Below are 14,598 nucleotides of genomic sequence, written 5' to 3' on the forward strand. Positions count from 1 at the left end.
GGCGAATGCCTCGTTCGTGAGCCCACACTGAGACAGTCGTGAAGACTCTCGTGAACACCTGGGGCGCTGTTGACAATCCGAAGCAAAGGGTCTTGAATTGCAGGATCTGGGAACCCCATTTCACCCAGAGAAACTTACGACTCGAGGGGTGGACCGGAATTTGGAAGTAGGCATCCTTGAGGTCTATGGTCATCATGTGATCTTTCTCCCTCAAGGACAGCAGAACTGACTTCGGAGTGTCCCTTTTGAAGTCCGTCTTCTTGATGAACTTGTTGAGAGCCGACAGATCTATAACCGGTCTCCACCCCCCCCGTCGCTTTTTCTACTAGGAACAGACGACTGTAGAAACCCGGGCCTGGGAGAAGAATTTCTTCCATGGTGCCCTTCTCTAACATGGAGGACACCTCCTCTTCAAGGGCGGTCTTCTTCAACGGGTCTCTGGGGGCTAGCCATTCCGCCCGGCTGGCCGGGATAAGAGGGGGTGGTTCCGCTAAGAACGGTAGTCTGTAGCCCTCCTTTAGTACGGACACTGTCCAAGGCTCCGCTCCGTGAGCCTTCCATGCTTGCCAATGTAGTCTGAGGCATCCCCCAACCCGAGGCTTGGGCGGGGATAGGGGGCCTCCCACTATCTCCTTCTGGAGGAACGGCCTGAACGGTCTCTCCTAGAGGCAGAGTAACCCGACCTGAAGGAGCTTGAGGAAGCTGGAGCTCCCCTATGGGGTGGCTGAGGCGTTGAGGACCAGGAGGAAGAGGGAGCCTCTCTCCTCGTCGTGCTGGGAGAGGCTTGGGCCGTTGTGGCACTATCCGAGACGGACCTCTTATAGGGCGGTCTCCTAGAAGGCGTAGGCCTGGGGTTGTTAGACTCCTTCTTCTTCGAGACCTTCTCCATGATGGTATCTAGTTCTTTCAGGGGAAACAAGGACTCTCCCCACAAGGGTAAGCTCCGTATGGCCCGCGCTTCCCTGTCTGGCACCTTCCGGGACACCTTAGCCAGTACGGTGTCTCTCTTACGGAGTACCCAGTTAGCCGTGAAGGCGAGCGACTGGTATGTTAAAAATTTTAGGGTTTTACCCCCGGAGGTAATAAGGTCCCTCAGGAGGCTCTGCTGGTCAGGGTCCTCGGGGTCGAACGAGGCTTGTACTCCTACTAGGGTGGAAGCCCACCAGTCCAGCCAAGAGGAGACGTTCACTAGATCCCTTGACATTTCCTCCATCATGGAGGCCTCCGCTGGCGAGAAACAGACTGGGGCCGAAGAGGCTCTATCCTCTGAGATGCCCTGACTCAGGATGTCAATGGATGATTCCACTTTACAGGGGCCTGGGCGACGCCCCTCTGGCACATATACTTTGCCCTGAGTTTTGAGGCCCTGGAGCAATTTTGAGGAACTCTGGGTTTTGGGGGTCTCGGCATTACTAGCCACCACCTTGTCCACATACTCCTGCCCTAGGACCAGATCTCGGGCTAGAGGAAGCGCTAGAGACGTCTTAGGTTGGGTAGGGGTCTGCATAATCCGTAACAGGCTTGACCTCAAGTAGTCTTCGTCCGTAGCTGTAGGTTCCTCAATTTTGTGGTGCCTCCTGATAAGGCCAACCACCCTCCTATAGGCCGAGTCCTCCGTTGGTGAACCCTCCCTTCCGTTAGCCGAGGTCTCGGCTTGGGGCCGGGGAGCTGGGTTACCGGGCACACCGACTGGACGTCTAGCTCTTGGGGCCAGGGGTGCCGTCCTACCGAGGTACTGGACTTCATCGGCGGGGACGTCCGCACCAGGGGCCTGGGTTAACGCAGGCATCGCCGATTCAGCGGGGACTCTCGTCCGCTCAAGGGCTCTGGGTGCCAAGGACGCGGTTCCCGTGGGCTGACCCGGCAGCGGGAACCGTTCCTTCCGACCCGAAGGCCGCACCAGCTGGGCTGGTTCGGCCAGGCCGCCCGAAAAGAAGCGCGTTTCCCCCCGCTGGGCGGAGTGAACCGGAGGCTTCGAGGACTTATGCCTTCCTGTAGAGTCCTTCCTGCGAGCTTGGTTGCGAGGGTCAAGGTCGTGTTTTGAGGACGGCATCCTTGGCGAGAACTCTCTTGACCGGCGGTCCGGGGAACAAGGCACCCTTGAGTCCTGGGGTACGAAGACCCAGTCGCCATCAGGAGACCTACTCCTCTTATACTTACGTCCTGGGGAGTGGGAGCGCTTCCTACTGTACCTGGAGCGCGACCTAGAACGGGAACGCCTGCTCCTAGACCGCTCCCTCCAACGACTGTTTTCTCCTGACTTCTTCCCCCGACGAGAAATAATCTTCCGACGAACCCGACGACACTGTACTTATCGTTTGTCGGCCGGTAGCGGGGACTGCGGGGGACTTCTTCACGCGTTGAGTGCCCGAGGTTGACGGCTGAAGGAAATCTTCGGGGACTTCCGTGAGGGGGGCCGGGAACGATTCAAGGCGCTCCATGCTAGGGAGCCAGGGGTCCAGGCCCTCTTCCATTCTTAACGGGGACCTACCTGGTGTCTTCGGAAGCCTCCAACCGAAGGCATCATTACCCAAAGATCGTAACTTCTTCTGGTTGTCTCCGCCTACCGAAGACCCTGAAGCACAGGCCCACGAGGGCGGCGAAGACACAGACACCGCGTTACTACCCCACAAGGGGTCATCGGAGGACACGTGCCCCCCGAGCACAAGGGCCGACTCTCCGGACACACAACTGGGTTCTTCACTAGCCCTAGAAGGGCCCGCAACCGGCACTGCACTTTCACTAGGCTCTTGGGGAAGGCCGCTTTGTTCCTTCTCTACGACAGACTTACCTCGGCCCCTACTCTGTGTAGGGGACGGCGAAACAGAGGCCCCGTCGGACCGCTCACTGGGTGATGGTAGCGGCGAAGTAACGCTAGCTTTTCTGGGGGAACGTTTCGCCGATTTTCTCTTTTTAGTACCGTAACGTACCCACTGGATATCACTCCAGCCTACAAACTCGGGGCACGTATCTGCTGACGAACAAACCCTTCCCCTACAGGAGGAGCAAAGGAAGTGAGGGTCCACTTCAGGCTTGGAGAGGAACGCTCTACACGATTTACCGGCCCTGGGCCCCGGACAACGGCGGATTTGCTCCATAATGCACACACGCAAGACACAAGCACGAAGGGAATCAAGGAATACACTGGGTAAGCACACGGGTGGAAGATGAACACACAGGAACACCCGGGAAAAGTACACAGGAAAACACAAGTTACCACGCGGGGAACACGTGGGACACTCAGAACGCACACAAAGGATCGATAGAGAACGAGGGCGACGTGTTTACACGTCGCGACCAGAGAACTTACTGAAGCTGTTGACCCGGGCGGACATCGACCTACGATAAGCCTACCCTCGGGGCACATTCCTTAATGCCGGGGGTAGGCCTCCTTAGAAAATGGGGTGGGGGGTACACTACACAAAACTCTGGTCGGTAGAGAGGAGGTTACAGGCAACTCCTAAGAAAGTAGTTCGAGGTAAGTATTCGTGTTGGAACAAATAATAAATTTACAGAATCCTGGGAGGGATTGCCCACACCCGTGATACAGATGAAATCGCCCAACCATCCCAAACCTTGTACAGCCACCACCATTGCCACCATCACACCCAACCTTGTACAGCAACAAATACCACAACACCCAGCCTTGTATGGCTGTCATAGTCTTCGCCATCACCACCACCACCACCACCACCACCACCACCACCACCACCACCACACTAAGCCCTGTACATTTGCCACTACCACCAGCTCTGTACTGCAGACAGCACCACCACCACACACAACCCTGTACTGCAAGACACCACCACCGCACCCAACCCTGTACAGCTGCTGCAATTACCACCATCAAATCAAACCTCAGTTCTGTACAGCCACAGAACCACTACAACCACACACAACCCTGTACTGCAAGACACCACCACCTCACCCAACCCTGTACAGCCACAGCAACACTACAACCACACACAGTGCTGTACTGCAAGCACCTTCACTACAAAGACCTATATAGCCATAGCCCAAACAACCAACCCTACCCAAAAACCAAAGTATATCCGACACCACCCCCTCAATATCAAAGTTTGCCTGACACCACCCCTCAAAATCAAAGCAAGCCAGACACCACCCCTCAAAATCAAAGTAAGCCTGACACCATCCATCAAAATCAAAGTAAGCCAGACACCATCCCTCAAAATCAAAGTGAGCTAGACACCATCCCTCAAAATAAAAGCAAGCCAGACAACACCACTCAATATCAAAGTATGCCTGACACCATCCATCAAAATCAAAGTAAGCCAGACACCACCCCTCAATATCAAAGTAAGCCAGACACCACCCCTCAATATCAAAGTAAGCCAGACACTACCCCTCAATATCAAAGTATGCGTGACACCATCCCTCAATATCAAAGTATGCCTGAAACCATTCATCAAAATCAAAGTAAGCCAGACACCACCCCTCAATATCAAAGTATGCCTGACACCATCTATCAAAATCAGAGTAAGCCAGACACCAACCCTAATATCAAAGTAAACCAGACACCACCCCTCAATATCAAAGTATGCCTGACACCATTCATCAAAATCAAAGTAAGCCAGAAACCACCCCTCAATATCAAAGTATGTCTGACACCCTTCATCAAAATCAAAGTAAGCCAGACACCACCCCTCAATATCAAAGTATGCCTGACACCATCTATCAAAATCAGAGTAAGCCAGACACCACCCCTCAAAATCAAAGTAAACCAGACACCACCCCTTAAAATCAAAGTATGCCTGACACCATTCATCAAAATCAAAGTAAGCCAGACACCACCCCTCAATATCAAAGTATGCCTGACACCATTCATCAAAATCAAAGTAAGCCAGACACCACCCCTCAAAATCAAAGTAAGCCAGACACCACCCCTCCATATCAAAGTATGCCAGACACCACCCCTCAAAATCAAAGTAAGCCACACACCACCCCTCAATATCAAAGTATGCCAGACACCACCCCTCAATATCAAAGTAAGCCACACACCACCCCTCAATATCAAAGTATGCCTGACACCATCCATCAAAATCAAAGTAAGCCAGACACCACCCCTCAAACTCAAAGTAAGCCAGAAACCACCCCTCAAAATCAAAGTAAGCCAGACACCACACCTCAAAATCAAATTAAGCCAGACACCATCCATCAAAATCAAAGTAAGCCAGACACCATCCATCAAAATCAAAGTAAGCCAGACACCACCCCTCAATATCAAAGTATGCCTGACACCACCCCTCAATATCAAAGTTTGCCTGAAACCACCCCTCAATATCAAAGTTTGCCTGAAACCACCCCTCAAAATCAAAGTAAGCCAGACACCACCCCTCAATATCAAAGTAAGCCAGACACCACCCCTCAATATCAAAGTAAGCCAGACACCACCCCTCAATATCAAAGTATACCTGACACCACCCCTCAGAATCAAAGTAAGCCTAACACCACCCCTCAATATCAAAGTATGCCTGACACCACCCCTCAATATCAAAGTATGCCTGACGCCACCCCTCAATATCAAAGCAAGCCACACACCACCCCTCAATATCAAAGCAAGCCACACCACCCCTCAATATCAAAGTATGCCAGACACCACCCCTCAATATCAAAGTAAGCCAGATACCACCCCTCAAAATCAAAGTAAGCCAGACACCACCCCTCAAAATCAAAGTAAGCCAGACACCACCCCTCAAAATCAAAGTAAACCAGACACCACCCCTCAAAATCAAAGTAAGCCAGACACCACCCCTCAAAATCAAAGTAAGCCAGACACCACCCCTCAAAATCAAAGTAAGCCAGACACCACCCCTCAAAATCAAAGTAAGCCAGACACCACCCCTCCATATCAAAGTAAGCGAGACACCACCCCTCCATATCAAAGTATGCCTGACACCATCCCTCAATATCAAAGTATGCCTGACACCATTCATCAAAATCAAAGTAAGCCAGGAACCACCCCTCAATATCAAAGTATGCCTGACACCATCTATCAAAATCAGAGTAAGCCAGGAACCACCCCTCAAAATCAAAGTAAGCCAGACACCACCCCTCAATATCAAAGTATGCCTGACACCATCCCTCAAAATCAAAGTAAGCCAGACACCACCCCTCCATATCAAAGTAAGCCAGACACCACCCCTCCATATCAAAGTATGCCTGACACCATTCATCAAAATCAAAGTAAGCCAGGAACCACCCCTCAATATCAAAGTATGCCTGACACCATCTATCAAAATCAGAGTAAGCCAGACACCACCCCTCAAAATCAAAGTATGCCTGACACCATCTATCAAAATCAGAGTAAGCCAGACACCACCCCTCAAAATCAAAGTAAACCAGACACCACCCCTCAATATCAAAGTATGCCTGACACCATCCCTCAAAATCAAAGTAAGCCAGACACCACCCCTCCATATCAAAGTAAGCCAGACACCACCCCTCCATATCAAAGTAAGCCAGACACCACCCCTCAATATCAAAGTATGCCTGACACCATTCATCAAAATCGAAGTAAACCAGACACCATCCCTCAAAATCAAAGTGAGCTAGACACCATCCCTCAAAATAAAAGCAAGCCAGACAACACCACTCAATATCAAAGTATGCCTGACACCATCCATCAAAATCAAAGTAAGCCAGACACCACCCCTCAATATCAAAGTAAGCCAGACACCACCCCTCAATATCAAAGTAAGGCAGACACTACCCCTCAATATCAAAGTATGCCTGACACCATCCCTCAATATCAAAGTATGCCTGAAACCATTCATCAAAATCAAAGTAAGCCAGACACCACCCTTCAATATCAAAGTATGCCTGACACCATCTATCAAAATCAGAGTAAGCCAGACACCAACCCTCAATATCAAAGTAAACCAGACACCACCCCTCAATATCAAAGTATGCCTGACACCATTCATCAAAATCAAAGTAAGCCAGAAACCACCCCTCAATATCAAAGTATGTCTGACACCCTTCATCAAAATCAAAGTAAGCCAGACACCACCCCTCAATATCAAAGTATGCCTGACACCATCTATCAAAATCAGAGTAAGCCAGACACCACCCCTCAAAATCAAAGTAAACCAGACACCACCCCTTAAAATCAAAGTATGCCTGACACCATTCATCAAAATCAAAGTAAGCCAGACACCACCCCTCAATATCAAAGTATGCCTGACACCATTCATCAAAATCAAAGTAAGCCAGACACCACCCCTCAAAATCAAAGTAAGCCAGACACCACCCCTCCATATCAAAGTATGCCAGACACCACCCCTCAAAATCAAAGTAAGCCACACACCACCCCTCAATATCAAAGTATGCCAGACACCACCCCTCAAAATCAAAGTAAGCCACACACCACCCCTCAATATCAAAGTATGCCTGACACCATCCATCAAAATCAAAGTAAGCCAGACACCACCCCTCAAACTCAAAGTAAGCCAGACACCACCCCTCAAACCCAAAGTAAGCCAGAAACCACCCCTCAAACTCAAAGTAAGCCAGACACCACACCTCAAAATCAAATTAAGCCAGACACCACCCCTCAAAATCAAAGTAAGCCAGACACCACCCCTCAATATCAAAGTATGCCTGACACCACCCCTCAATATCAAAGTTTGCCTGAAACCACCCCTCAATATCAAAGTTTGCCTGAAACCACCCCTCAAAATCAAAGTAAGCCAGACACCACCCCTCAATATCAAAGTATACCTGACACCACCCCTCAATATCAAAGTAAGCCTGACACCACCCCTCAATATCAAAGTATGCCTGACACCACCCCTCAATATCAAAGTATGCCTGACACCACCCCTCAATATCAAAGTATGCCTGACGCCACCCCTCAATATCAAAGCAAGCCACACACCACCCCTCAATATCAAAGTATGCCAGACACCACCCCTCAATATCAAAGTAAGCCAGATACCACCCCTCAAAATCAAAGTAAGCCAGACACCACCCCTCAAAATCAAAGTAAACCAGACACCACCCCTCAAAATCAAAGTAAGCCAGACACCACCCCTCAAAATCAAAGTAAGCCAGACACCACCCCTCAAAATCAAAGTAAGCCAGACACCACCCCTCAAAATCAAAGTAAGCCAGACACCACCCCTCCATATCAAAGTAAGCGAGACACCACCCCTCCATATCAAAGTATGCCTGACACCATCCCTCAATATCAAAGTATGCCTGACACCATTCATCAAAATCAAAGTAAGCCAGGAACCACCCCTCAATATCAAAGTATGCCTGACACCATCTATCAAAATCAGAGTAAGCCACGAACCACCCCTCAAAATCAAAGTAAGCCAGACACCACCCCTCAATATCAAAGTATGCCTGACACCATCCCTCAAAATCAAAGTAAGCCAGACACCACCCCTCCATATCAAAGTAAGCCAGACACCACCCCTCCATATCAAAGTATGCCTGACACCATTCATCAAAATCAAAGTAAGCCAGGAACCACCCCTCAAAATCAAAGTATGCCTGACACCATCTATCAAAATCAGAGTAAGCCAGACACCACCCCTCAAAATCAAAGTAAACCAGACACCACCCCTCAATATCAAAGTATGCCTGACACCATCCCTCAAAATCAAAGTAAGCCAGACACCACCCCTCCATATCAAAGTAAGCCAGACACCACCCCTCCATATCAAAGTAAGCCAGACACCACCCCTCAATATCAAAGTATGCCTGACACCATTCATCAAAATCGAAGTAAACCAGACACCACTCCTCACTATCAAAGTAAGCCAGACACCACCCCTCAATATCAAAGTATGCCTGACACCATCCATCAAAATCAAACTAAGCCAGACACCACCCCTCAATATCAAAGTATGCCTGACATCATCCATCAAAATCAAACTAAGCCAGACACCACCCCTCAAAATCAAAGTAAGCCAGACACCACCCCTCAAAATCAAAGTAAGCCAGACACAACCCCTCAAAATCAAAGTAGGCTACATCCGGCCACCAGCAGTCTTTGCCTCATATAATCAACAATCAATATTGTGTCATCAACAAGGTGTCCTTATTATTTCTATGATTATTACAGAGATCATAACTAATACTTGCACTTGGTATATTTATCAATACTACGCGTCTTTAAGACTGTAATAAATAGTAATGGGCAAGCTTTCCCTATTAGCTAGAGAAGCATTTTTCCTTTATGCCAGTTTTGATTTATTAAAAGATACAATTTACCTGTACATGGTTAAACTCCTTTTTTACCCATTAACACTTCGTCGAATAGACTATACTATAAAAAAAAATCATACTAAACGTAAAACATCTATTAGGAGTTTTAAAACTATCCTAACCTAATTCACCATTATGTGTCTAATAAGTTTTCTTTCTTCACTACTGAATAGTACAGAAAACTGCTTTTTAAGTATATTTAGAATTTATGATATAGATATAAATCTTTTTTTATCTTAAACTTATAAAACCCTAATCGGCTCTACTAAAATACAAATAAAACAATTTACAAATATCAAATTTACCTTTACTTGAATCCGCATTGAAAATTGGTTAATTTCCAAACTTCTTCCTGGGTCTGATAATCTGATTCATCATTTCCTGTCAAGGTCTCTGAAAAAGAAATAAAAATTTTTAAATTTGTCTAATTTCTATCCAGAGTAGGTTTCCTATAGTTAATTAGATTTACGTTTTTGAAAATCACTTTTCGCTTATAATTGAAATATAAAATCAAATAATAGGATTGTGTTTATGGAATTTGTTCTATATAACCCACCCCCGAGGCGTGTTGGGTCCTTCACCGCCCTAGTGCATAAATAGGGACAACCCTGCAGTTACACTATGAAGTGAAAACTCTATATGGTTGGATAGCACGATGTGAGAATGTAAGCAGGAATGAGGGTAAATTAGAATATAAAGAAAGTGCAGCTAGGGACCAAAGGAACGCTGCAAAGACCAGTAAGGCCGGGAGCTAACTAGCGACACTGTGGCACCACAACGCCACAGCATCGTGTGGCGAGTGGCGGGGATGTGGTCTCCCATAGGTTTCCATTGTTTTCAAGTTTTGCCGCGCAAACTAGCGACTGTGGCTCTCTGTTGCTCATCCCCGCCACAGGCATGGCGTGGCTTTGTGGCGCCACAGAATCGCTAGTGTGCTCCCGGCCTAAGTAATAACTAGAGTGCATGAGTCTAGTGTAGGCTACAGACAATACTACCCCGCTACAGAGTCACTAATGAATATTTGTAATATCAAAATACAGGGACTATAAAGACATGCAATATCAAAATATATTGAATATGTTATGCAATATGAACTTTTAAGTTCTAAATGTAATTTCAAAATATAAAAATTTTAAGTTTGTATTTTTCCTAACTATACAAACCATTGTTCTTTAACAAGAGAAAGGCTTCGATGAGTCTTACTCATTAAAGTTAGGATTAATGATTAATTAAAAGTAGACTTTTGTAAAATGGACCACTGGAAGTACCAACTGAACCGTTCTTAAATGTTATACATGGCATTTTTAATCTTCTTACAAGACCGTGAAATTTGACATTCACCAATTCTATATAATGCCTTATTAATTTAGAAACAGAATCATCATCTCCTCCTACGACTATTGACGCAAAGGTCCTCGGTTAGATTTCGCCAGTCTACTCTATCTTGAACTTTTAATTCAATAATTCTCCATTTATCATCTTATAAACACGTCATAATCAAAATTATCCAGGCAGCAAACAAAACTGAGGTAGGTTTCCTTAAGATTAACTAAATATTTACAACAATTGCCGATTATCAATTTCTAAACACAAAACCCTTTATAACCATTGTACACAAATTTAACATTTAAAAATATACCAATAATACTTCATGGAACTTTCCTAAATCTAGAATCTATATTTCGAGCATAAATTTTTAGTAGACATTAATTTCTAAGCCAGCACGCGTAGATTTTTCTCTGACTATTGTAATGATAATACTGTAGCCTACATACATTTAGTTAATTACATGCTCTTTTTTCTTTGGCAATTTAACCATTAATTATAGTTATCAGAGACCGTAAGGGAACATTTCAGAAGTGTGAATGCTAAAATACATCTTAAACTCCACTCCCTTTCAAGAGGGGGATATAGTTCTTTATTAAAAAAGTTTTATAATATCCTTTAGATTAATCTATGTTTTAGCCTCTTAATTAAAGATTCATATCCATTCATATCAACTATGGAACTGCCCTTAAATTTACAGATTAAATTTTTATTAACCATGAAAACTAAACAATCCAATCAATCAACACAGAGGAAAGGAAAACAAGTCACTTAAGCAAATCTATCTAACATTAGCAGAGTAGTTAAGAAGTTACTGAAAACGATAAAATTCATAAAAAAAAACTATCCATGGATGATAGATTAGCTCCCTTACGTCCTACATTTTCATACAAAATAATTATTTATTCCTTAAAACGGTAGTCCAAAAGTAAACATTAAAAAAAAAAAAAATACTAAAAACTTTCTCCACCAATAAGGAAAGCATTTTACACCAAAGATCTAAAAGAAATACCTATAACTAATTACGGTTATATTTATGGATATTTATTGGTCTTTCAACATCCTCTGAAATTGAGATTATATGGGAAAAAGTTTCTGGCCTAGATATGTTAAGCTTAGATTAACTATTCTATTAGGAGAGAAACACAGATACCGAGAAATAAACTTTCAAAATATCATATTAAAAAACTTAAAAGTTGAAAAAAAAAATCTTTGAGCTACACGAAATTATAAAAACTCCAAACAAAAAAGGAAGATAAAAACTAGCAAGAAAATGTCAAATATGCTTTAATGCATTAACTTGAAGCAAATTGGAAAATAAAAAACCTGGATGTACCTACACTACCACAGCAACGCGTGGAAAAACTTTGAAGTTGAGAAATTTATAAAAAAAAAAAAATAGAAATAAAAGCTTCAGAATAAACCTTAATCATCTAGGAAAATGCTACAGCGTAATCAAATCTACCTGTGGTTAACTAGGTCTTACTGAAAAGTTCAAGTTCTGTGAACAATCGCTGAAAAACTGAATAAACAAAACTTGTTGAAGTCATGAAAATTTTCGACGTAAATCAATTGCATAGTTGATAAACATGTTAAGAGTCTACACAATTTCTAAAAATCACATCTCTGTGGTTGGTAACAATTTAGTATTTATAAAGAGCTGCCCAAAATGAATGACGGCATGAAAGACAACTGCCTAATGCCCTGCCTATATTTTAGATAATTAGAAGCAAAACGTTATGGTTTATAATGATGGGCAATGATCATAGGTTTCTTATAACATGTTTGAATGTTAATACCCAAAGGTGATTATTTTTAAGGTAATGATAAAAGTGAAACATTTAATTAGGGACATCGTATCACGTTACTCCTATGCAGCTGGTATAGCCGAAGAGGAGTGGATAGGAAGGGAAGATTGTACCTAGCTAGCTAGCACTCGATAGGGGTGCCGCCAGTACCAAGGCCGTCCCGAATACGACGGCCTTGCCAGTACCCAAGAATAGGAAGGACCCAACTCTCCCCAGGTACAGGTCCTTTTGCGAGTCATTGTCAAGCAGCATAACAATAGGAGCACTTTGAAAGAGTGGTAGGGGACTATTACCTTTGCTTGGGGAAGGAGGTACTAATGCCTTCTTTAAAGAACTTCCAAGGGACAAAGCAGGATCTCCTTTGCCCTTACGAGCACCACTGGAGGACCCAGCCCTGGAGGAACCCAAAGGGGACAGACCCACCAGGCTTAAAACTAAGAAGAGAAGGAGCAGCTATATAGCCACTTTGGTATCAGTTTGGGCATTACCAAGTCAAATGCCAACTAATCACAACTATTGCTTGTTGCATTTTTGACTGTGAGAACATTTTATTTAAGGTCTCAAATAGGTTTATTTGACGAAAAGTTACTTTTATTACTTAAAAACTTTTCATACAGTATTTACGCTAGCACGTCCGGTCCTGTACGCAACCCTTTTCTGATCTAGGTACCTATTTATTTAATTTTTCTTCAGGAATTGCTGAGAAAGGAAGAGTTACAAGCCCACAGATTGACCAAGTCTAAATACACAAGACTGTTGACAGGACGGGCACTGCACTACAGAAGGCAGGACTCCATAACATAAAAATCAAAGTCGTATGCTTAGAAAGTTATTTCAAACAGGATTTCACACTTCTGGCCTATGCATTCGGTAGACCCTATGGAACTGATGAAACATAATATGTCTGTAGTAAGAAAGTACCCGCAAATTTATACATAAAATATTAGGCTTTAATTGCTTTAAAGAGTCTGGTATTTATCAAGTAAAGAGAAATACGGAGAAGCTCCCATTAAGTATTGCAAACAACTCGTTGGCAATAACCCCCCCCCCTTCATCTTAACAAAAGTCAACAATAAGACACCGGTAGCGCTGTTCACATTATTGCTGATATTCTGGTAATTATTCACCAACCAAGTTTGTTGAGAAAATAAACAAACCAAGCATTCTTCCTTTACTTAGAGAATTCCTGATTGGAGTGACATTAAACTATCATGTTTACAATCCAATTACCAATCATATCCTAAGACTATAACTTTGAAAACCTTCAGCAAACCACCTAATCCCCAAGATAGGTATTTTACTTTGCCTTTTACCTTGCCTTATTCAAACTAAGTTATTCACCTTCCTGTGGTGTATACTTCATTAATAAGTTAATACAAAATTCCTAAATTTCCATACAATTAACCGATACACCGCAGAAATAAAAACAATTACTTTAATAGGATTGTAATAAAATTATCGACCAAAACTACAATTCATTACAATTCTAAAATTTGCAGAAATTGAGAGAACAGTAGCTTACACATACAAAATCGACAAAAGCCAGTTCTCTGGAACTACAGTACAGTTCCCAAATCTAAATAGATAGGTTAAACTTGAAAAATAAAATCGTGTTTTAGTATTATCTCCCATTACAGAAATCTCAATATGAAAAACCATGATCCATCACAAAAAATAAATAAACAAATAAAAAACATCGCGAGACATATCATTAGAACTTTGATATAAAAAACCAAATCCCAGCAACTTTTGTTCTCAAATGTATATTACGATTTCCCAGGTCTTAAAATATTCACATGACTTCACTTCAAAGAAAGTAAAGCTCGATCCCTTTTGTTTCTCAAAGACATAGTGTTCGTTCACTGAAAATTATGAATGGAGCTTTGAAAACCACACTTTCAAACTTTGTCTTCACTAACAAATTCTAACAGGGTTTATGATTTACCACTTTTAGTTTCTATTAGTTATTTGAAATAACTAATAGAAACTAAATCTTTACACCGTTAAACAGCAGGATCACGTCTTGTTACTGGTAATACGATAGTTATGTTTTTTCAATATTTCTTTTTTTCACTTCTGTACGCTTTCATACGCTACGCTATTATCCCCAAAGGGAAGCCATGGGCTGAAGGCATGATGCTGCTTGTCTAAAAAAAAACTTGCAGCATTGTTAATGATAAGATAACCCAAGACCTTTTCTTACCACGACAATGAATAACGAAAACTA

General features: G+C 43.7%; 1 long non-coding RNA gene across 3 annotated transcripts in view; it reads right to left on the minus strand.

The window, feature by feature from the left end:
• The window catches only part of LOC137614372 (uncharacterized), a 46,317-nt gene that overhangs the window by 31,553 nt on the left and 166 nt on the right, over positions 1 to 14,598 (minus strand). For 2 of the 3 annotated variants that reach the window (XR_011039076.1, XR_011039074.1), the window contains exon 2: positions 9,543 to 9,630. The exons of the other annotated variant lie outside the window; for it this stretch is intronic. This is a non-coding gene — a long non-coding RNA (uncharacterized lncRNA). The remainder of the gene's footprint in view (positions 1 to 9,542; positions 9,631 to 14,598) is intronic. 3 annotated transcript variants of the gene reach the window in all.

The sequence above is a fragment of the Palaemon carinicauda genome, chromosome 20 (genome assembly GCF_036898095.1).
Source record: "Palaemon carinicauda isolate YSFRI2023 chromosome 20, ASM3689809v2, whole genome shotgun sequence".
Lineage (NCBI taxonomy): Eukaryota > Metazoa > Arthropoda > Malacostraca > Decapoda > Palaemonidae > Palaemon > Palaemon carinicauda.